Genomic DNA, 24,199 nt, shown 5'->3' on the forward strand with positions numbered 1-24,199 from the left:
ATAATAGCTGATAAACAGCTAATGGGGCTAACTCTGTCTCACTCATTACTTCTTCTCACATAGAATTGCACTACTACATCCAGAAAAGCTTATTTACTAAGTTTGAAATATGATGCATGTTTACTTTGCAACTAACTGTCTTCTAACATTAAAATTATTTATTTTGCATGTGTGTGCTTGTCTGAATGTAAGCCACATGTGTATAAGTGCTTGGAAGGGCAAAATAGAACGCTGGCTACACTGGAGCTAGAGTTACAGGTGGTTGTGAGCTGCCCACATGGGTGCCCAGAACCAAACTAGAGTCCTCGGGCTACACTGGAGCTAGAGTTACAGGTGGTTGTGAGCTGCCCACATGGGTGCCCAGAACCAAACTAGAGTCCTCGGGCTACACTGGAGCTAGAGTTACAGGTGGTTGTGAGCTGCCCACATGGGTGCCCAGAACCAAACTAAAGTCCTCGGGCTAAGCAGCAAATGCTCCTAGCCCTGCGCCATATTTCCAGACTCATTATTGCTATATTCTTAATTCCATATTAAGGATTATTAAAAAAGAATAAAAACTGGACGGAAAGGGATTATTATTGTTTATTGCTATCTTTAGCTATAATTGATTATTTTTAACTTTATTACTTTATTAGTAAGAAAAATTCAGAATCAATTTTATTAATGTAAAAAAGAAAGGTTTTAGAAGAGACAATGGTACAGATTTGCCAAATGGTCTTTTTAATATCAAAGAACTGACAAAATAAGCTAATATTAGAGACCTGCCAACTTGACTGAGCCTTTCAAATCACTCAGCTGATGCCTGTTGTAATTGCTGCAGCTCTGATTTATTTGTAAATGTTAGGCCTAAATAAGACTTTTTATGTCCCATTACTAAAACATGTCATCTGACTCCTGAATTTCCAACAATTCTTCCCTTAGTTTTTCTCTCCTACTTCTTGTGTTGGCAATATATCTCTTACTATTGAACTTCATTGCCAATTCTCAAGCCCTCTTCTTCAACATAAATCCTCTGACCTTCTTTTTTCTAAGACTAATGGCCAAAACAAACTTCTCATACCCTTCAAGTAATCTTATCTTTACTTTCATGATTGTATAAATGTACTCCTGCTACAGGCAAACAGACTACGGTCATGTTTTATTAATACTTACTGCAGAATCTTCCTGCCTAATGACATCCACTGTAGTCCTCTTTTCATTTGTCCCCTATAATTTTCCCATTTCTTTTTTATACATCAATGTCTTTCTAAAGTGCCCAAAGACTATGAAGGTCCTTATGCTATTGTTAAAGTCTATATTTCTTCATAAATTTTGTGTATATACCCATGAAGCAAGCTATAGAAAAAGCAAACCTTACAATTAAGGAAACTCAGCATTTTTGTTGCATAAGAAAATTAACCATTAGGTATTTTGATTATATTTAGAACTCATATATCTAAAAATAACTTATCTTTTTAGCTTATAAGAGTTTATGGAAACATTCAAGATTGGTGGCTAGCTATTCCTATCATGAGTTTTAGTTGTCCCGCGAAAGGATTAACAAATATTCTTCGCTACTTTTGAACTTTTTTATTTAGTGATTTTGGGCACTTACAAGTATGTGACATAATTCATCTAGATGTAAGAAGCATGCTTCAGGATAGAGAGAAAGTGGCCTCTGACTGGCCAGTTTTCATGATTCTCTAATAGTTCATGCTTTCATGCATTAAATAATGTAGTATAAATAGACTATGTTCATAGACCTTCCCTTTCCCATGTGGAATTTTGACTTATATCATTATTATACTATGCCCATCTGCTATTCATGTGAGCAGGCTTAAGAGATAGATGTTTCTTAGGTCCCACAGTTCTGAGAAGCTGAGATTTCACAGGAGTTCCAGCCATCCAATTTCTAGCTGCACTGGTAGAGGCTGGGTCGCAATGCAGGGTATAGCAATGGAATCTTTGCAACTCATCAAAGAACTTGCCAGAGCTGACTCTGTCTAAAGCAGGGAAGTGAAATCCCAAAGGCAATAAAACTGTCCTTGAGGAATTTTACTGTTTATCAGATTGAGCAAAAATATCCTCAAAGGGTATATACTAAGTCTTATTTCCTTCAAAACTAGAATAATGAGCCAAAGATCAATACAATACAATCCCAATAGTGGGATTCTTAAATGAGAGTTACTATATAAAAAATAAAATGACTATGCATCATACTTATTGTTGAGTGTTTCTCTAGGACCATTTGACACAGATTACTATGAATTTCAGAAGTATATTCTTACTAGTATTAAAAAATAGAAGTGATTCCTCATTAACATGGCTGTAAATCCTTGACATTAAAGTCATGCTCTTTTATATGTACTTGATGTTTGCCATTATGTAGGGGTTTTAATGTTTTCTATTATGAATGGGCTTTAATAATTAAAAAACCTAATATGCCCTAGAGAGCGCATTAGCACTCTGATTAAGCTGACTTCAATCTAATAAAACACCTTCTTTCTTTCCTTCATTAGCCAGACAGGTGATATTCACCCATCATTACTGGTATATGGACAATATATATGGTTTCTCAGAAGGGATGATGTGTATTTGTGTATCTATACACACTATACAGCTCACTCCCTTATCTAATGAACATATATTTAGGCCTGTATATATCAAGTGTGAGGCAAGGACCTATAAGCAAGGCATTGTTCAAGGAAAGGCTTTCCTTTGATACCCTCAGGAACAACCTAGTTCAGCAGCTCTCAGATTCACCATGAATTGGTTTTTATTACCAGTTTACTTCAATGGTTGAATAATACCATTTATTTGGAAGGTTCATATTTATTTGTATTGTGTGCTGAGATGTGTCAGGGGAGCACTGATTGAATAAAGAAAATACAGTGTGTTCTCTGTACTTTTCAAGCTCAGTAAAATAATTGAAACAAATAAAAACATTGAAACGAACACTGGCAAACAGTGAAGATAAAATACTTCAAAAGATCAAGGTTCTCAATGCTTTAGTAGGGTATTGTGTAAGACCAGAATTTTTAAACTACATGTTAAGACTTAATTCTACCCAAGACAGGGACAGATCAAGTAAAAAAGAACAATCATGACAGCCACATGGGTGGTTATCTTTAAAGGAGAGGATTTCTAAACATTGAAAATATGTCTGCATTTTTCTGTCATGTAAGGCCTTTGTTTCTAATACTTCAGTTATTTCAGAATAAAAATACAACAAAGCAAAAGAGAACAGCGTAGACTATCTCTGACGTGAGTCATATAAAAGTGATTTTGGGAGATATTTATTTATATGTGTATGTGTGTGGTTGGTGTGTGCATACATGTATGTGTTTGGATTCTTGCACCCATGCCTGCAAATATGACTGCCAGAGGAATACAAAGGGTGCTTTTCTCAATCTCCCTGTTTATAGTTTGTTGATGCAGTCTCTCACTGACCCTGAAGCTCACTTTTTTGCCTAGGCTGGCTGTCCCATAAGAAAGCTTTGAAAATCTGTCTGTCTCACTTCCCAATATCATGGGTACTAGCACATGTATCTATGTCTACATTTTTATGTGGGTGCTGTAGAACCAAAGCCATTCTCTTGCCTGCTAAATCATCTTCCTAGATCTCTAGATACATATTTAAATGAATGTAAAAATATACTGAAGGAAGGAAAGAGGAAGGTGAACTGTTACAACCAGGAGTATGAAATCAGATAGCAATGGAAAGTTGGGTTACAGAAATGAGATGTAAAGAATGTCTCTGCATGAACAAAGAAAGTCTGAAGAATCAAGAAGTCAATAGTCATTATCTCACAATGCATGTATGCCTGCTTCATCCTAAAATAAAATGGATAGTTTGTCAAAACAATTTGTTCAGCTCTGTCTATTCAACCATACTCTTTATACTACATGCTATTTATAATTTATTTATACTTAAGTGTATTTATAATTATACTTTTATAACTATATACATGGTAATTTTAACTTTATGAAATATATTTTTCAAATGTATTTATAGACCATTTTTCCCATTTTTTTCTAAAAATGTATTTGCATTAATAAGACCTTGCTTGGCAAATTAGATAGTTCTTATTAAAATTTATTGCAATTTGCAAAAGTTTCATATTTAATGAAAATAGAATACATTGTAAATCTAAATGACAAATAAATCTTCTGGTTGAATTATGCTTTTCCATTATGATATAATTTTTGAGTTAGCGATTAAATTACATAAGTACTTCTCTAATATATATGGCATCTGGGCACAGCTAAATATACTTTTTTCCAACAACAATTTCTCTTCCATTTAAAGTATTTTCTTTTGCCCTAATCACTTCGGGCTCTGAAAGGATTGTTTCTCAATTCCTCTTCTCAAATTATGACAAATCAGAACGTGTAACAGGGATTAAACTAAATATGTATTAGAAGAGCAAAGAATTCACTGAGGCAAGACTAATCATCATTTAGATTATCAGGAGGAGATGATTAGTAAACAAAGGGTTGCATGACAAGTTCTGTTGATGCTGTTTCCATAGCCAAATGTTTTAGCTTTTACAAATGAAAAAAAAAAATCTCTAAGCAGCTTATGGGGAAAAAGTAATCATTCAAATTACAAACTTAAGAATTTCAAATTACATACTTCATCAAGTTGAGTCTATTTTAACTTACTGAGCAGATTTGGTGGAACAGAATGAGATAATTACTTAGTGTTTCAAGTCAATGGTGAGCAATCTTTCCATGTATGCAATTTATTCTCTGAACAATTGCTGCTGCAGATGGGTGTGAGAAGCATTGCTGAGACCAACTCTCTCAAGGGTTCTGTTTAAAATTACTCACAATTATATTCAAGAAGCATTTTAAAGATACATTTTTCAAGCGATTTCGCGTATCTTGCTATTCCTTTGTAGAATTTCTTTTTAGAAATCTAAATTTTAAGAAGTTTTGTTGAAACATGAGGGGAGCTGTAGCAAATGTTTACATCTCAGTGGGTTGTCTGAGTTAAAGACAAAAAATATAACTAAATAAAACTTTCCACAAATTATGTGTGTGTTTTAACTTAATAGTCTCAAATTATATCCCATTCTTCATGTCAGTTCATTTTGAATTTTTCAAGGATGTTTAAGATTGTGAAGTTTGCTGTTTGGCAAACTGGATGTAAACACCAGTTCACCACTTAAATAATTACAGTGGATAAATTAACTTTTCTAAGGCATAATGTTTTTGTCTATAAAATAATGCTAACAACACCTGCCTCATCATTGCTATGCTGCTAGCAATTAAGGAGGGGTGTAAAACACTGATAATCATGCTTAATCTGCTTAGTGCACACAGTTTATTATAAATGTAACATTGTATTATTAGTTACTATTATTCCTGAAGTATATCTTTAATATTTGGTGTTCGGGTTTTCGGAGACATAATGGACAGTTTCAGGTACTCTAAGAGTGAAACAAATGCCCTTATAAACTTTGCAATTCATTAAGACAAGCCAATATAGGTCAATACTCTAAGTTACAAATACAAATGTGAGTAAATACACATTTTTTAAACAAGATCTATGTGTGTAACCTAGGCTGTCTTCATACATCTGTGAGGTTCAAGATAGCCTCAACCTCATGGTCTTCCTGCATTTGAGTCCTGAGTTCTGGGGTTACTGGAATGATCAACACACCAATCCAAAAATATTTCTAAATGAGTGTTTCTTAGATATGTTCCCTCAGTTTCTAGAACTTGCCGACCTTAGAGCGTCTATTCCAGGAGTGGTGAAAAAATGGCTGTTTTTATTATTTGAAATTTCTTGTTAAAATGACTTTCCCATAGCCTTTTTTGGGTTGTTTGTCTTGCTACAATACCATGATATTATGAAATATTATGAAACATTAAGATTGAAGGCAGAAAGAGTGTAAGACCCAAAAGGGCAGAAGACACCAAAGAGAACAAAGAAAGAAGAAAGAAAAACTCAAAAAAACTTTTAAAACACAACACACATATGAACTAACAGAGACTGAGGCAGCATCCACAGGGCCTACATTGGTCTTCACCAGATGATATTCTTGAGCTAAAAGAATCCCTAACCCAGGACCTATCTCAAACTGAAGACTACTTACAAAGAAAAATTAAGTTTTCTCCAAGGATTCTACTGGGGAAGCAAACTACTCTTAACGGTAGGTTGTATGCCCAGGGGTAGGTAACCAACAGAAAACAGATTCAACGGGATTTTTGGAGGGAACTTGTCTCTTTCTTTTCCTTTTCTTTCTTTTTAAAAATGTTTATTTTTCCTTTTTATTTTTCTTCATTTTTACCCTACAGTTCTTTTGTTGATATATTATGACTTCCAGTTGTGTGTTTATATGGGATTCCCAAGTGACTGAATGAGTGGTTCTCTGCATCTGTATCTGTTTCTTGTGCCTTTGTTTTTTGGGGGGTGGCTTTTTTGTTTTGTCCTATTTGAGATGTGTTTGTTTTTGTTTTGTGTTATTATAGCTTATTTTATTTTATTTGATTCCCTAGAAGCCTGCTCATTTTGTAATGAGAAACAGAAATGGCCCACAGAGGTGCAAACCAGATAGGGTTCAAATGGTAAGGGAGAGAAATAGACCCAATTTCCCATGCCTATCTCTGACTGATAACTGCCCACAAAGGAAAACTTAGTTTTACAGACTCTTGGTAGCTATACAAGCTATAATTAAGGGTAGGCTCTACATCCAGCAAACAGTAGATAGCCAACACAAAGCAAACTCAATGATATATATATATATAGTCTTGACACTTTTTTTAACCCATACAGATCTTTTGATTATATATTATGATTTTTGATTATTCTGTTTGCTGTGTGCAAATTTTTGTGTCTCAACATCTGTATGTGTTCCTAGTGCTTCTTCATTGACTACCCTTTTTCCTACTTCTTGCTTTGAATTACACAATTCTGGTTTGCTGCTTTATTTTGTCTTCTTTATATCTATTATTATCATGTTTAAATGTCTTTATTTTCTAATGAGAGAGAGAGAAAGAATGGATATAGTCTTGGGGGTAGTAGAGATGGTCTGTGAAGAGTTGGGAAGAAAAACTGTGATCAAAATATATTGTATAAAATCAACTTTCAATTAAAAATTTTAAGAAAGAACAAAAATGTTAAAAAATAAAAATTCTATAGTTGTTAAAGGACATAAAGAAATACTTATTTCCCAGACTTACACGTTAAAAATATGACATACTCTCAATCTTCTTTATTGTCCAAAGACTTACAGTATTTTGAACTTTCCTTGCCTGCTGGTATTAACAATATCATCCCAAAACTAATTCACTATCAGAAGATACAAGCTGGTATTTTACCAAATATAAAATGTGGTGCTCAGGAAGGAACAGTTGGTCTCAGCATTAAAACATTAGCTTCACAAATTGTAATGGGTGCTGGATAATAAAATAGAGGTGCTATTAGTGTTTTAAATATTGACTCCATGAAATTAAATGAAAGTAAACCCATTCAAATTAAGAACACTGACTCTGAGCTCTAGAGCTGCGTGCTAGACAAAATGAATTGCAGATTAACCTTGATAATTTATTCCTCCTTAATCTTTTAAGTTTACATCATATTATCGCCCAATGCAATATTCAGGTTGATTACTGAGGCCTCAAATTCATTTGTCATAACTGAAAAAGAAATTGATATTCTGATTTTTGTTTAAAGTACGTCTTTATAGGGAAGTATGAGAGACAAATCCGGTAGAATATTGTCTCCTGTGCATGATATAGCCATTGCTTTGCTGAAATTGAAGCATGTCTTATTCTTTGTAGAAGACCTTTCCAAAATTAATCACGATGATATTTTCTTAAGAAAGATGAAGAGGGCTAACTGGGACATAAAGCTGTAAATAAGGTGATCATATTTCATGGACAATGTATGAGGTCCCTCTCATTTCTTCCTGAGTATATGTGGACACAACAGTTTCTCTATCTATAACTGACTCTAAGTTTTCCACTATTCTGTTAAGTTGTCTGTAAGCTACCAACACCCTATTAAACTTTTTTATTCATTCAGTTACTTTTGGTTATAACTGTTTTTTTATGTTTTTAGTTTCTTTTTTCAGTGTTGTTAACGTCCTATCTAAGATGAATAGACATTGTTCATATGTCCCTAAGAAAACCCATGTAATAACCAATCATAATTGCATTGTTTTTTCAGTATCCTTTCTGGCCCACAGTCATACAAAGAAATGCTGCCAGATTAGAGGAGACGGACTTGAAGAATTTCTATAATTTTATATTCCCATATTTTACAAAAAATGTATGCACAAAGCATTTAAATAGATATTACTTTCAATATGTCTTCTGTAATATGTAGCAGGTATCATAAACCCCTTACGTCTTATGAAATTTTAATAATGTTATGAACATAATATAATTTTCTATGTAACAAGAAACAATACAGTAAAAATATCAAGATGACAAAAGTCTGCAAATAATACAGGAAGGATATTGTCACCAGTATGGCAGAAATGAGAATATTTAAGAGACACTTGTGTCTTTTAGTCGGGCTATCAGACTATTAAAACAATGGATCCCCAAATGAGAATATTTCCCTGAAATCTCTGACTGGAAGATGGAAAATGCACTTCCATGAGTGGGAAATTGTAAAGAGGCCCAAAAATGTGAGCCTAGAAAAGAGTTTTCATAGTCCTAAAAAATCGTTTGACCAATTTACAGACTAAGAATGAAACACAGACAATGGTAGGTCAGTGGGTGAGTGAGATTACACCTTGACTTTATCAGGGATAGCATAGATGTGTAGAACTATGGCCCTCTATTTTAACTTATATCTCAGAACAGAAAATGAACTTGAGATGATTGGGTCTCTTTTTCCCTCTTCCCACAGTGAACCTGTTGAACCAAGCTCCCTTTTCTAAAGCCTTTCACTATGAATTTTACTTTTCTTATTGACTCAGAGGTGGTGTCTATGACTGACTCAGGGCACAGGTTGTGATCCTCAAGTTTGAAAACAAAATGAGTAGGTAATGTCATATTTACATGACAAAGAAACCTAAATTTCTGTATTACCGTTTAATTCCTCATCGGCAGTCTTCCGTTTCCGCCAGTTCTTCACTTGTGCCAGGAAACCACCATTGACATAACATGACATTGCGTCTCTGCTAATGAGACTATACAGAGTGCAAACTAAGCTGTTATGGGAAATTATTATCCATTTATATTACACTTATTAATTTCTAATGCTACATTTGGCAATGTAATATAAAACTGAGTAACAGTCAATGCATGTTCTCAAAAATTTGTTACTGGATTGCAATTGCTACTTTACACTCAAGTGTAGAACCTTCCTCAAATTTATGTGGTTGAAAACCTTTAGGTACTTTTTCACTTTTCCCGAGGTTACATATTGAATGGTGTGATAAAAATATAAAATCAAGACACCATGACCTCAGGCCTATGCCCTTTGGAATGTGAACATATTGTAGAGCCTGTGATTGGCTATTTAAGTGCAATCCTCTCCCATTGTTTGAGATTATTAGAGTAGAATTATTCACTGCATTTTATGTACTAAGACATAAAATATGAGAAATGAAAGAAGGTGCCAAATGAGTCTTTCCAGGAACCTTTTTACCTCTTATTTTCTAATTAGTTAGGGTTTCTGTCGCTGTGCAGAGATAACACGACTAAGGTAACTCTTACAATGGAAAACAATTGAGGTTAACTCACAGTTCAGAGGTTGAGTTTGTTATCATCTTGGTGAAAGGCAGGCAGACATGATGCTGGAGAGGTAGTTGAGAGTTCTATATCTGGGTCGGCAGGCAGCAGGAAGCAAATGTTACACTGGACCTGGCTTGAGCATTTGAGGACACAAAGCCTTTGTGACACCTTTCTTTCAGCAAAGTCACAACTGCTTCTACAAGGCCATGCTTCCTAAGAGTGCAACTCCTTAAGAGGTTATTGGGTCATTTTCTTTCAAACTACCACACTTTTTGATCTCATAAGAGCAATCTGGCTCTGTGTCATTGGCCACCATTCTTGGAGTTTGTGAGCATTAGGTACTAGTGCTTTCGTTATAAAGAGGAGATCTGAGAAGAACACAGAGAATCCATCGCAATTGTCATTTCTAAATGACATGAAAGAGGTTTTAGAGGTTTCCAAAATCTCTTTGTTTTAGTTCTTTGTGTTGATTACCTTTTACGGAACACAAAGGTGACCCAAAGCCTGTGTTTAGATTTTTGCTCTGTATCCCAACTAAATAACAACTGTTTTCTTATTATGTAACTAGAAAGAAAAAAAGACTTAATGGAGTTCCTCCTTCAGCTCAGTAATGAAATCAAATGCTCTCTGGTCCTTCATTTGGCATCTTTATTAGATTTACAGCTCCACTCTATTTGTGTCAGTTGTCATCTCCTCCAGAGCACGTGACCTCAAAGAGTTTGGGAAGAAATGTTTTCTGTCTAGCAGCTCAGTGCATCCATTAGAAAAGCACACCATCACACATGTGGTCCAAGGCTCACAGGCTAAGGAGCTGTGAGAACTCAGTGTGACTGAGCTACGGGAAGCATTAATTCAGTACTGTTGCTGATAATGGAGCAGAGATGGAATCCATCAGTTCTTCATTTCAGAAATGATGACAGAATGAGGAAGCTGGTAGTAAGTTGGGATGTGTCCACAGATCTGTTCTTTGTTGTAATTGATCTGAGAATTGAAGTCTGTTAATGCATCCAGCAAAGATGACAGTACCTGGATGAGGTGGAGTTAGGTTACTGCAAGTCTGCTCTTGGCAGGTGTGCCCTTGAGACCTATAGTTACTACAAAAGATAATTAGAAAGAAATTACTATTAAGAAAATACTATATACATATTTAAAGGTTTATTATTTTATCATTTTTATGTATGTGTAGATGTGTATATATGCATGTGGATATGTGCATATGATTATAAGTTCCTGCAGAGGCTAGAAGCACCAGATGCCCTAGAACTGGAGTTACATTAGGTGCCATGCAGGTGCTGGGAAAAACTCACATTTTCTGAAGATAAAGAGGTGTTGTTAACCTCTGAGTCATCTCTCCAGCCCAGAAAATTATGTGTGTGTGTCTGTATACACACACACACAAATTTAAATAAACATATACACATATACATAATTTTTTAAAATAAACTATCTTTTCCCATTTTATATACCAATCCCAGTTTCAACTACTTCTCCTCCTTCTACCTTTCCCTTAACCCAACTCCATATCAACTGCTCAGAGAGGGTAAGACTTCCCATGGAAAATCAACAAAGTCTAGCACATTGTTTTGAGGCAGGACCAAGGCCTTCTCCCTGTATCTAGGCTGAGCAAAGTATTCCTCCAAAGAGAATGGACTCTTAAGATACAGTTCAAGCCATAGAGTTAAATCCTGATCCCACTGCCAGGGGCCCCACAGACTGTCCCAACCATACAACTGTCAACCATATTCAGAGGGCCTAGTTTGGTCCTATGTTGGTTCCTTCACTGCTAGTCCAGAGTCAGTGAGCTCACTGTTTCAGTGGGCATCAACATCATGATCTTCACACCTTTGCTTATATTAGCTCTCCTCCCTCTCTTCAACTCAACTTTGGAGCTCAGCCCAGTGCTTAGCTGTGGATCTCTGAATCTGCTTCCATCAGTTACTGGATGAAGGTTCTGTGATGAGAGAAGTTATCACATAAGAGATATGATTAATGTAGTCATCAATCTGACTACAGGAGAAGGCCAGTTCAGGCACCCTCTCCACTATTGCTTAGGGTCATAACTGTGGTCATTCTTGTGGATTACTGGGAATTTTCCTAATGCCAGGCTTTTTTGCTAGCTGAATACTGTTGACCTTAATCAAGATATTTCTTTCCTTGTTATCTTTCTCTGTTCTCCTGCCATCTAAACAATTTTATTCCCTCATGTTCTCCTCCCTTTTTCCCTTCTTTCTCATCTTCCCTTTCCACGCTCCCTGCTTTCCCCATCCCCATGCTCCCAATTTTCTCAGAAAACTTGTCTGTTTCCCCTTCTGAGAGGGATTCATGTATGTTAATCTTAGGGTCCTTATCGTTACCTAGTTTCTCTGGGGTCATGGACTATAGGCTGCTTATCCTTTACTTTACATCTAATATTCACTTATGAGTGAGTACATACCATGATTGTCTTTTTAGGTCTAGGTTACCACACTCTAATTTTTTTTCTAGTTCTATCCATTTGCATGCAAATTTAAAAATGTCAATATTTTTTACTGGTGAGTAACACTCCATTGTGTAAATGTACCACATATTTTTTTATCCATTCCTCAGTTGAAGGACATATAGGTTGTTTCCAGATGCTGGGTATTACAAATGATGCTGCTTTGAACATAGTTGAGCAAATATTCTTGTATATCATCATTTCGATATATGTACGAGAGTGATATTGTTGATTTCCAATTTTCTGAGAAAATGCCATACTGATTTCCAAACTTCCTGTACAAGTCTACACTCCCACCAGCAATGGAGGAGTGTTCCCCTTACTCTGCATCCTCTCCATCATAAACTATCATTCATGTTTTTGATATTAGCCATCCTGACTGGTATAAGATGGTATTTCAGAGCCATTTTGATTTGCAATTCCCAGAAGACTAAGGATGTTGAGCAGTTTCTTAAGTGTCTTTTGGTCATTTGAAATTCTTCTGTAGAGAATTCTCTGTTTAGATCTGTAACCCAAGTTTTAATGGGATTATTGGGTGTTTTGATGTCTACTTTTCTTGATTTCTTTTATATTTCTATTTTGGAGATCAGTCTTCTGTTTGATGTGGGGTTGCTAAAGATCTTTTCCCATTCAGTAAGTATGCTCCCATTTGCCGTATAGACTGTGTCCTTTGTCTTACTGAGTCTTATCAGTTTCAGAAGGTCCCATTTATTTATTTATTTCTGCTCTCATTGTCTGTATTACTAGGGTTATATTTTGGAAGTGACCTCCTGTTCTCATGCATTCAAGGATACTTCCCACTTTCTCTTCTATGAGGTGCAATATCATTGAATTTATATTGAGATCCTTGAACCATTTGGCCTTGAGTTTGTGCATTGGGATAGATATGGATCTATTTGCATTCTTTTACATGCTGACATCCAATTATGCCAGCACCATTTGTTGAAAATGCCTTTTCAACAAAAATAATTTAAGCTTCATTGTCAAAAACCAGGTGTTCATAAGTGTGTGGCTTAATAACTGTGTTTTTGATTTGATTCTATTGGTCCACCTGTCTGTTTTCATGCCAATATCAAACTGTTTTTATTACTCTACAGCTCTATAATAGAGTTTGATATCAGGAATGGGTAATACCACTGGAAGTGAAGTTCCTTTATTGTACAAGATTGTTTTGTATATCCTGGAATTTTGTTTTTATTTTTCCATATAAAGTTGAGTATTGTTCTTTCAAGGTCTGTGAAAAATTGTGTTGGGATTTTGATGAAGATTGCATTGAATCTGTAGATTGCTTTTGGTAGGATTGCCATTTTTATTATGTTGATTCTACCTACCCAAGAACATGGGAGATTTTTCCATTTTATGATATATATTGTGGGAGGCTGCTTGTTTTCCAGCTGTTCAGAAATAAAATAATCACACAGAAACTATATTATTTAAATCACTGCTTGGCCCACTTGCTCTACCTTCTTATTGGCTAACTCTTACATCTCAATTTAACCCATTTCTATTATTCTGTGTATCACCACATGGCAGTGGCTTACCCGCTAAATTTCCAGTGACTGTCTCCAGCAAGGCTTCATGGCTTTTCCCTGAATTCACGCTCTTTCTTCCAACATTCCATTTAGTTTTCCCACCTAGCTCTGTTAACCTATAGCTCTGCTATAGTCCCAAAGAAGTTCCTTTATTAACCAATGATATTCACAGCATACAGAGGGGAATCCTGCATCACCTCCCCCTTTTTGTTTAAATGAAAAGGTTTTAAATTTAACAGTAAAATTACATATAACAAAACAGGTATCAAGCAAGAATTACAGTTACAATATTTATACCTACTTTATCTTTAATCATAACTAAGGAAAACTATAAGTATAAATTCTTTAACTTTCTCAAAGACTCCAGAAAGATATAATATTACCTAAGTAAACAAAAAGTACATAATAAACAACTTCCAAAACTCTAGAGTTGACAGAGACATCTCACTGCCTGCACAGTCACCCAAAGTTCTTTTCTATCATTGGGGCATCCATCTTTAGCCTACAGGTGCATAGTATGCAGCAGAATTTTTCATGAAGCAGAAAATTACAAATACAATTCATCTATATTGGCAGTTTGTCAGTCACTTTTTCTGTATCTTGCAGAATGTCGAGAAGACTCTTTCATGAAGCAGAAACCCTGCAGGATCATCTCACCTTTAGGCAATTTCAGCAGTCATTTCTCTGTGGGTCCTGCATGTCCAGTTAAGCAGTATAGGCAAGAGCAGTATCTTTCCCAAATGGCTAGCAAACTCCATAAGGAGCCTCTTCAATACGCATCTTCCTCTTGAAGTAACTGGTGCTTCAGGAGCAGATGTGTCTCTGAAATGAATAGTCCTAACTTCTTAAAACATTTTAAATGTCGTATTCTGTAGTCTTTGAAAACTTTGAAGAACGCCTATCCACCTGAAATATATCTCTGCACATCTAGAAAATCTAACTAACCTGACAACAAGCTTGACTACTATGGATGATTATCTATTAGCCTATATCTCTTAATTACATATTATATTTTTAAATGAGTGGCACAATCGCAATACCTTTATTAATATCAGAAATACATATACACAGTATAACAAAATTGACATTAAATTTGTATCAATAAACCAAGGTCCATACCAAAGCAAATTATTCATCTCTATAGCATATCCCCCTTTAAATGTGCAAAAACATATATAGACAATATTTGGGAATTTGGGTGCAGTTCTGTCCAAACTTCTTCCTGCTATTTATTAGGTGAAGTAATTTTTGAGGGGTGCTCAAGGCAACATTTCAGGGTGTCGTGGTCCATCAAACTACATTATCCTGGAATGAATCTACAGGTTCTCATCCTCTGTGCAAACAAAAGAACCTCTTTTCCAAAGCAACATATCCTTAGATCCATATTTTGAAATAAAGATACCTTTAAAGTATATATGGTGGTTTAGCTTAGCAATCTCCAGAATCAAAAGTCTCTCTGCAGTCAAAAAAATTCAAAGAAAACACAATAATATACATAATCCAGACTCTCTTTGAATTTTCCATTTTTATATGACTTATTTTTCCTTACGCCTTTTAATCTATGACTGTCTATACTCTGTCTCTTTAAAGCCTTACCTGTTATTAATCATTTACTTCTTTTTATAACTGTTTATATTCTTTTTCATCTCTCTCCCAAGCTTACATACATTTATCTAACACTGTGACCCATTTAGACATCTCTTCCATCTGAATTTGTCATTATTGTGTATCTGTAATTCTTTACTGCCCAGGAGCGCTTCTTAAAATGCTAAGCGCTTCATAACAATCTAAATTGCACCATTGCTAGGGTATATATGGTATTTTCCGTTTGCTCTGTACAGCCCAGCATGATGGAGTTGCTCACTGCCTCTGAGAGCCATGTACAATGTCCCATCTCTAGGCACACAACCCATCCATGTTGCCACCAAGTGAGCCATAGCACATTGCTCATAAACACTATTCAAATGCTCAGTCTCCTGAAAGAGCCAGAGGTCATGCTGGCAGCATGGCCCAAAAGCCAGCATTTCAAAACAGTACTGATATTTTTTTGGCTACCGCTGAATCAGAAAAAACCCTCTTAAAGAAGCTACAGCATACCACCAGCAAGCAAAGTCCATTCAGGAAAAAATAATGTGACTATCCTTTGTTTTATAGTGTCTAGAATTCTTTTCCAAGACCTCTCAGGTTTTATGTGGATTTAGTCCACCACGTTGGGTGCAATTTATAGTAGGGAAGGGGATGCTTGCTTGTTGTAGATTGCTTTTGGTAGCATTACCATTTTTAGTATGGTGAATCTATCTATCCAAGAGCATGGGAGATCTTTCCATTTTCTGATATAGTCTTCAGGTTCTTTCTTCAAACACTTAAAGTTCTTGCAGTACAGGTCTTTCACTCATTTGCTTAGTGTTATCCCAACATATTTTATGCTATTTGTAGCTATTGCAAATAGTAATGTCTTTCTGATTTCCTTTTCAGCCTTTTTAACATTTGTTAATAGGAAGGCTACTTTGAGTTGATCTTTTATCCTGTCGTATTACTCAAGATGTTTGTGATCCATTGGAGTTCCCTCATAGAATTTTTGGAGTCATATACTGTCACATCATTTTCAAAAAACAAAAATTTGGCTTCTTCATTTCCAATTTGTATACCCTTGATTTCCTTTTGTATTCTTATTGGTCTAGTTAGAACTTCAAGAACAAAGTTGAATAGATATAGATAGAGTGGACAGTCTTTTCTTGTTCCTGATTTTAGTGGAACTGCTTTGAGTTTCTCTTCATTTAATTTGATGTTGGCAATCAGCTTGCTGTATATTGCCTTTATTATGTTTAGATGCTATACTTGTATCCCTGATCTCTCCAATACCTTCATAATGAAAGGGTGTTATACTTTGTCCAATGTTTTTTCAGCATCTGAGATAATTGTTTCATTTTTTTTCTTTCAGTTTATTTTTATGGTAGATTATGTGATAGATTTTCATATGTTGAACCATCCCTGTATCTCTGAAATGATGCCTACTTAATCATAGTGGATAATTTTTCTTGATTTATTCTTGGATTCATTTTGCCAGTATTTTATTGAGTATTTTTGCATTAATGTCCATGAGGGAAATTGGTCTGTAATTTTCTTTCTTAGCTGAATCTTTGTGTGGTTTGTGTTTCAGGGTTACTGTAGCCTCATAAAAATAGGTTGGCCCAGGACAGGCTCCAAAGCCACAGAGAAACCCTGTCTCGAAAAAAACTAAAAAAAAAATAGGTTGGCAATGTTCCTTCTGTTTCTATTTTGTGGAACAATTTGAGGAGTATAAGTATTAGTTTCTCTTTGAAATTCTGGTAAAATTCTGCTCTGAAACCATTGAACTCTGGCTTGCTTTTGTTTGGGAATTTTTGATGATTGCTTCTATTTCCTTATGGGTTACAGGTCTATTTAAATGGTAATCTGGTCTTGATTTAATTCTGGTATGTAGTACTTATCTAGAAATTTCTCCACTTCTTTTAGATTTTCGAATTTTGTGTAGTACACGCTTTTGAAGAATGACCCAATGATTCTCTGGATTTCCTAGGTGTCTGTTGTTATGTTTCCTCTTAATTTCTGATTTTGTTCATTTGTGATGGAGGAAGGTCATTGGCTAATAAAGGAACTGCCTTGGCCCATTTTATTGGTTAGAACATAGGTAGGTGGAGTAGGCCGAACAGAATGCTGGGAGGAAGAGGAAGTGAGCTCAGATTCCACAGCTCTCCTCTCAGGAGCAGACGCTTCAGAGAGTCGCCATGCTCCCTGCTTCCGGGAAGATGCACGCAATGAAGCAAGCCGCCAGGTGAGACATGCTGAATCTTTCCCGGTAAGACCGGAGCTACACAGTTTATTAGAGATGGGTTGATCGGGATATCAGAATTAGCCAGTAAGGGCTAGATAAAAATGGGCCAAGCAGTGATTAAAAGAATACAGTGTCTGTGTAATTATTTTGGGGCATAAGCTAGCCGAGAGCAGGCGGCTGGGGTGTTGGGGACGCAGCCCCGCCGCCGCTCTTATTACTACACATTTGGATGTTTTTTCTCTGCCTTTTGATTAATTTGGTTAATGGTTTGTAGAGCTTGTTGAGTTTCTCAAGGAATCAGCTCTTTGTTTCATTTATTCTTTGCATTGTTTACCTTGTTTGCATTTTATTGATTTCAATCCTCAATTTAATTCCTGTCATCTGCTCCTTCTGGTTGAGTCTGTTTCTTTTTGTTCTAGAGCTTTCAGGCATGCAGTTATGTCTCTAGTGTGAGATTTCTCCACTTTCTTTTTTTAATTTATTTATTTATTAAGGATTTCTGCCTCCTCCCCACTACCACCTCCCATTTCCCTCCCCCTCCCCCGATCAAGTCCCCCTCCCTCATCAGCTCTAAGAGCAATCAGGGTTCCCTGACCTGTGGGAAGCCCAAGGACCACCCACCTCTATCGAGGTCTAGTAAGGTGAGCATCCAAACTGCCTAGGCTCCCCCAAAGCCAGTATGTGCAGTAGGATCAAAAACCCACTGCGATTGTTCTTGAGTTCTCAGTAGTCCTCATTGTCTGCTATGTTCAGCGAGTCTGGTTTTATCCACTTTCTTTATATAGGCACTTAGTGCTATGAACTTTCCTCTTAGCCCTGCATTCATAGTGTTCCAATGGTTGGTGTACATTGTGCATTCATTTTTGTTGAATTCCATTAAGTCTTTTATTTTTTCCTTGACCCAGAGGTGATACATTTGAGCACTGTTCAATTTCCTTGAGTTTGTAGGCTTTCTGAAATTAGTGTTGTTTTTAAATTCTAATTTTTAGTTATGATTATCTGGTAAGATACAGGGGGTTATTCCAACTTTTTTATATCTTTTGACATTTGCTTTGTTACTGAGTATGTGGTCAATTTTAGAGCAGATTCCATGAGGTACTGAGAAGAATGTATATTCTTTTGTGTTTGAGTGGAATATTCTGTAGATGTTTGTTAAGTCCATTTGAGTCATGACATCTGTTACTTCTCTTATTTTCTGTGAAGTTTCTGTCCGGCTTATCTTCCTGTTGCTATGAGTAGAGTGTTGAAATCATCAACTCTTAGTGTGTGGAGATGGATGTATGATTTAAGCTTTAGTAATGTTTCTTTGACATATATGGGTGCTCTTATAGTTGAGGCATAGATGTTCAGGATTGAGACTTCATCTTTATAAAATTTCCTGTGATGAGTATGAAGTATGCTTCTCCATCTCTTTTGATTGATTGTAGTTTGAATCTATTTTGTTATATATTAGGATAGGTATACCCACTTGTTTTTAAGATCCATTTGATTGGAAAATATTTTTCCAAACCTTTACTCTGAATTAATATCTGTGTTTGAGGTTGAGGTATGTTTCTTGTGTCCAGCAGAAGGATAAATCCTGTTTATCCTGTGTCTACTTATAGGTGAATTGAATCCATTGATATTAAGAGATATTAATGACCAGTGATTGTTAATTCCTGTTATTTTTCTGTGGTAGTGTTTGTGTGTTTCCATCTTTTGAGGTTATCTGTTGCCAGTGTTTTTGTGGGTATAGTTAATTTTCTTGGTTTGAGGTTCTTTTATAGTACTTTCTGCAAGACTGGGTTTGTGGATAAGTATTGTTTACATCAGTTTTGTCATGTAAAACCTTGCTTTCTTAATATTTTGTGATTGAAAGCTTTGCTGAGTATAGTAGTGTGGGGTTGAATTTATGGTCTCTTAATGTCTCCAGCATATCTGTCCAGGACCTTCTTGTTTTCAGGTTTCCATTGAGAACTTGGTTGTAATTTTGATAGGTTTGTCTTTATATGTTACTTGGCCTACCCTTCTTTAGTTTGAAAAAGTTTTCTTGTATAATTTTGTTGAATATATTTTCTGTGCCTATAAGTGGGAGTTCTTCTCCCTCTTCTCTCTTCTCCATATTATTCTTAGATTTAGTCTTTTCATGGTGTCCCAGATTACCTGGATGTTTTGTGTTAAGAATTTGTTGGACTTAACATTTTCTTTGACAGATGAATCTATTCCTTATGTAGTATATTCAATGCCTTAGATTTTCTCTTCATCTCTTGCATTTTGTTGGTCATGCTTGTATCTGTAGTTCCTGTTCATTTATCCAGATTTTTCATTTCCAGAATTCCCTTAGTTTGTGTTTTGTTTATTGCTTTTATTTCAGTTTTCAAGTCTTAAACTGTTTTTCTCACCTGTTGGATTATTTTTTCTTGGGTTTTTTGAATTTCTTTAAGAGGTTTATTGATTTATTCCAATTTTTATTTGGCTTTTCCTCCATTTCTTTAAAGGAATTATTCATTTCCTCTTTAAGGGTCTCTTCACAGTCACAAAGTTATAATTAAAGTTGCTTTCTTTTGATTCTTTGGGTTAGGATGTTCAGGTCTTTCTGTTGTATGACTACTGGGTTCTCGTGTTGCCATGTGGCTTTTTAGATTGTTGAATTTATTCTTGCATTTGTTCCTAAGCATCTTTCTCCAATTGGTGCATGCATGTTTTTGTCTCTTGGTCCAATCCCTGTAGTCAGTGGCTGTGTCTCTAAGATCCTCTGTTGGACCAATAGTTTCAGTTGCTGTATGTGTCTTGGGCAGCCATTCTTGGTCTATTCTGTGCAGTGGCTGTTTGTATCTCAGGGAGCCACTGAAGTCTCTGTGGATGGGTGGGTTTGGGAGCGGTGTGGGACTTGTAGATTACAGGTTCTGATCAATTGTGGGAAGGGTGTAGGAGCAGCTTATCATCAGGTGGATTGCCTGCTGGCTGACTAAGGAAATTGAGGTAGGTGAAGAAGGTGCCTGAGGTTTTACACCAGGGCCTAAGGCCTAGAGACTGGTCTGTCCGGCTGGGGAACTGGTCACTCACCTCTTGGGCCACTCTGTGCAGTAGCAGTCTGTGTGTCAGAGATACTCTCTTGGTCTGCTCTGTGAATTCAGTATGTGTCAGCAATCCTCTCTTGGTCAGCTACCACAGCTTATGCATACACTGGCAACAACTCCTCTACAAACTTAAGCCTGCAACCTGACTCCCAGAAGGGCTTTGCGTTTGAATATGCTATATTTTTAATTTTCAAAGTTTGGTTATTACTATTATAAAACTCAATGATAAATGCCCAGAAGTGAGCATTGTCATACAGTAATCTGGAAATATCTGTGTGTTTGTTGACTGCTCAAATGTCATATGGAACCTTGTCTTCTTTTAGTCAGATCTTAGTAAAAGAGAGTATTCTTTGTCATAATCCCTCAAATGATTTATGTAAATATTTCTGCCTGAAGTTATATGAACTTTTTCATTTTGAAGACACATGTCTTCATTACATAGAAATAGAGTTGTAAATAATGAAACACTGAGAGAATGTACATTTTTTTTCCTGGTAATTTGCTTATCATCTCAACCTTGCCATTTTTAAGTCTAGTTTATTATTTATTTGGTTGCTTCTCTGGTCATTGTCTGTACTATATATAACCTAGTTATATTTCCAGGTAGTCTCAACTCTCTAGTTTCTCCATGTTTGCCTTTCCTCCACTAACTTTTGCATTGTGTGGTTTCTTTCTCCAGAATGACTATCCAATCAGGTGAAGTTCTCTCGACTGCAAATATTACCATCTGAAATTTTGCCCTAGATTAGCTTCTCCAACCTGAATCCTCTCAATTCAGCTTATTAGAATGTTTTGACTCCTACTTTTAAAATACAATGTTTCATGATTTGCTTATGAATAATATCTAAAACAGTCACATAACTGCCTTCATATATTTTCTTCTCATTGCTCTTCAATTCTTACCTCTTTGTTTTCACTTTTTTGTTCATTATAATTTTCATTTTATTTACTTATTTTTTAATTTTTTTTTTGTTGAAAAAATTTCCACCTCCTCCCTGCCTCCCATTTCCCTTCCCCTCTCCCCACTCCTCCCCCATCCCCCACTCTCCCCCCTCCCCCCACTCTTCTCCCCCTCCTCCCACTCCTCCCCCCTCCCACCACTCCATTCCCCCTCCCTCTGGAGTCTGAAGAGCAGTCTGGATTCCCTGCCCTGTAGGAAGTCCAAGGTCTTTTTCCCTCCATCCAGGTCCAGGAAAGTGAGCATTCAAACAGGCTAGGCTCCCACAAAGCCAGTTCATGCAGTAGGACCAAAACCCAGTGCCATTGTCCTTGGCTTCTCATCAGCCCTCATTGTCTGCCATGTTCAAAGAGTCCGGTTTTATCCCATGCTTTTTCAGTCACAGTCCAGCTGGCTTTGGTGAGCTCTCAATAGATCAGCTCCACTGTCTCAGTGGGTGGGTGCACCCCTCTCTGTCCTGACTTTCTTGCTCATGTTCTCCCTCCTTCTGCTCCTCATTTGGACCTTAGGAGCTCAGTCCGGTGCTCCAATGTGGGTCTCTGTCTCTGTCTCCATCCATCGCCAGATGAAGGTTCTAAGGTGATATGCAAGATATTCATCAGTATGGCTATAGGATAGGGCCATTTCAGGTTCCCTCTCCTCAGTTGCCCAAGGTACTAGCTCGGGACATCTCCCTGGACACCTGTGAGCCCCTCTAGAGTCCAGTCTCTTGCCAACCCTAAGATGGCTCCCTTGATTAGGATATATACTTCCCTGTTCCCATATCCACCCTTCCTTTATCCCAACCATCCCATTCCCCCAAGCTCCCCTCATCCTCCTAGCAGACAGCAGGGCAGGCTTGGGGGTGGGCTGGGGGGCTGGGGGGCTGGGTCCTGTGTAGGAAAGACAGCCCTGCAGCAGGAGCTGGGAAAGGGGGGTTTGTGCTCTCTTCTGGGACAGGCCGCCCCTGGATAGTACACACTCACCCGTCTAGATGGAACTCCTCAGCACCCTTCATTATAATTTTCTGAACACAAAGTTGTCCTAAGTTCTGTGTTTAGATTTGTACTCTATTTTTATTTGTTTGTTTGTTTGCTTATTTATTTATTTATTTATTTATTTATTTATTTTCGAGATAGGGTTTCTCCGTACCGTTTTTGGTTCCTGTCCTGGAACTAGCTTGTCCAGACCATGCTGGCCTCGAACTCACAGAGATCCACCTGCCTCTGCCTTCCGGGTGCTGGGATTAAAGGCGTGCGCCACCACTGCCCGGCTAGATTTGTACTCCATAACCCGACTAATAACAAGTATTTTCTGATTAGATGATTAGATGTGAACTCTAATGTACGCAAGATGTGAACTCTCCACTTTTTTTTGCTGTCGTTTGTACTTTTTCTCAAAGGCATTGCTGCCGTCATTCACTTCCATATTATTATTTTGCACCGAAACACACAGAAGATTTCTTAAAGCATATTTGCTTCTTCCTGCCAGAATATGAATGTTTGTTCTTCTGGGTCCTAGGCTGGTAACCATATTCATGACATCTTGGGAGAAAGTTAGAATTAATTACCTTAATTATTTGAGTATTTACTACCTAGATAAATACATCTTTGTTTGTTTGCTTAGCATCTTTGACAGTGAGAACTCAAAGGAGCACTGCATAAGAAACAGGGTAGTCCCCTGCAGCACACACCCAACCAGGAAGTTCATCAGGAAGCGATGAAGCAAGCACTCCCACAGTGTCCAAGTTCCCAGACAAGCTTGCATTCTTCTGTGGAATCAAAGTCATCAGCACTGAGAATAGCCCTCAGCACTTTGTGAAGAATTTGGTGGTCGATTTTTCAAGCAAGAATCTAATCATGTAACATGCTAGCAAATACCATGTCAGAGCAATTCATTTCATGGAAAAAGACAATGCTGTGATTTCATGCTTATTAATGATTCATGTGGGTGTGTATATATTGCTTAGGATGGGAAATGTGTGCTTTTTTTAATGAGTATTTCCTATTAGGCTATGGATAAGTACGAACCTCTGGCTGGGATAATTTGATGTGAGAGTTTCAGCTTCTTCAGACTGCTCAGCAGCATGAGGCAGAGCTAGCTGCAGCACGTGCTCTACTCCGTTGCCTGTCTCTCTGTGTGTTCTCATCTCTCACGCAGCAGTGCTTGTATGAATGGCTGCCTTAAGGACTTCTGTGAGTGGGTCCTCTGCTGAGGTAGAAAAAAAAACCCAAACCAAAAATCCTTCCTGGAAGCAAAAGTTATTTTTCTTTTCGAGCAGAGAATAATAGCTTAAATTTAGCATATGTATACATGTGCATATATTCACACAAAAATTCTATCAGTGAAAGCTAATGGGATTTTCTGATTTGCTAAATTTATATATAATGGCTGTCAGCATATGATGCTGTTAAGAATTATTTCAGACAATAGATTTAAAGATAAGAAAGTTTAGAAATTTTGGATCTTTTCAGCATCTTTACATGTATGAGGTTTTAAAAGGCACCCAACAGGTTTTAGTGATTGATAATGCTGTCTGAAATCCAAGTTCACATTCACATTCAATTTTATTTTCTGTAGTTTGCCAGAAATTAAACAGTTTAATAACTTCCTCATTGCTCTAGCTTGATATTTATTTCATCTTTCTTCCCTGATATATGCAAATACATGTCTCTTTGCTAATATCTTTTTTACATGCTCTTG

The sequence above is a fragment of the Microtus pennsylvanicus genome, chromosome 5 (genome assembly GCF_037038515.1).
Source record: "Microtus pennsylvanicus isolate mMicPen1 chromosome 5, mMicPen1.hap1, whole genome shotgun sequence".
Lineage (NCBI taxonomy): Eukaryota > Metazoa > Chordata > Mammalia > Rodentia > Cricetidae > Microtus > Microtus pennsylvanicus.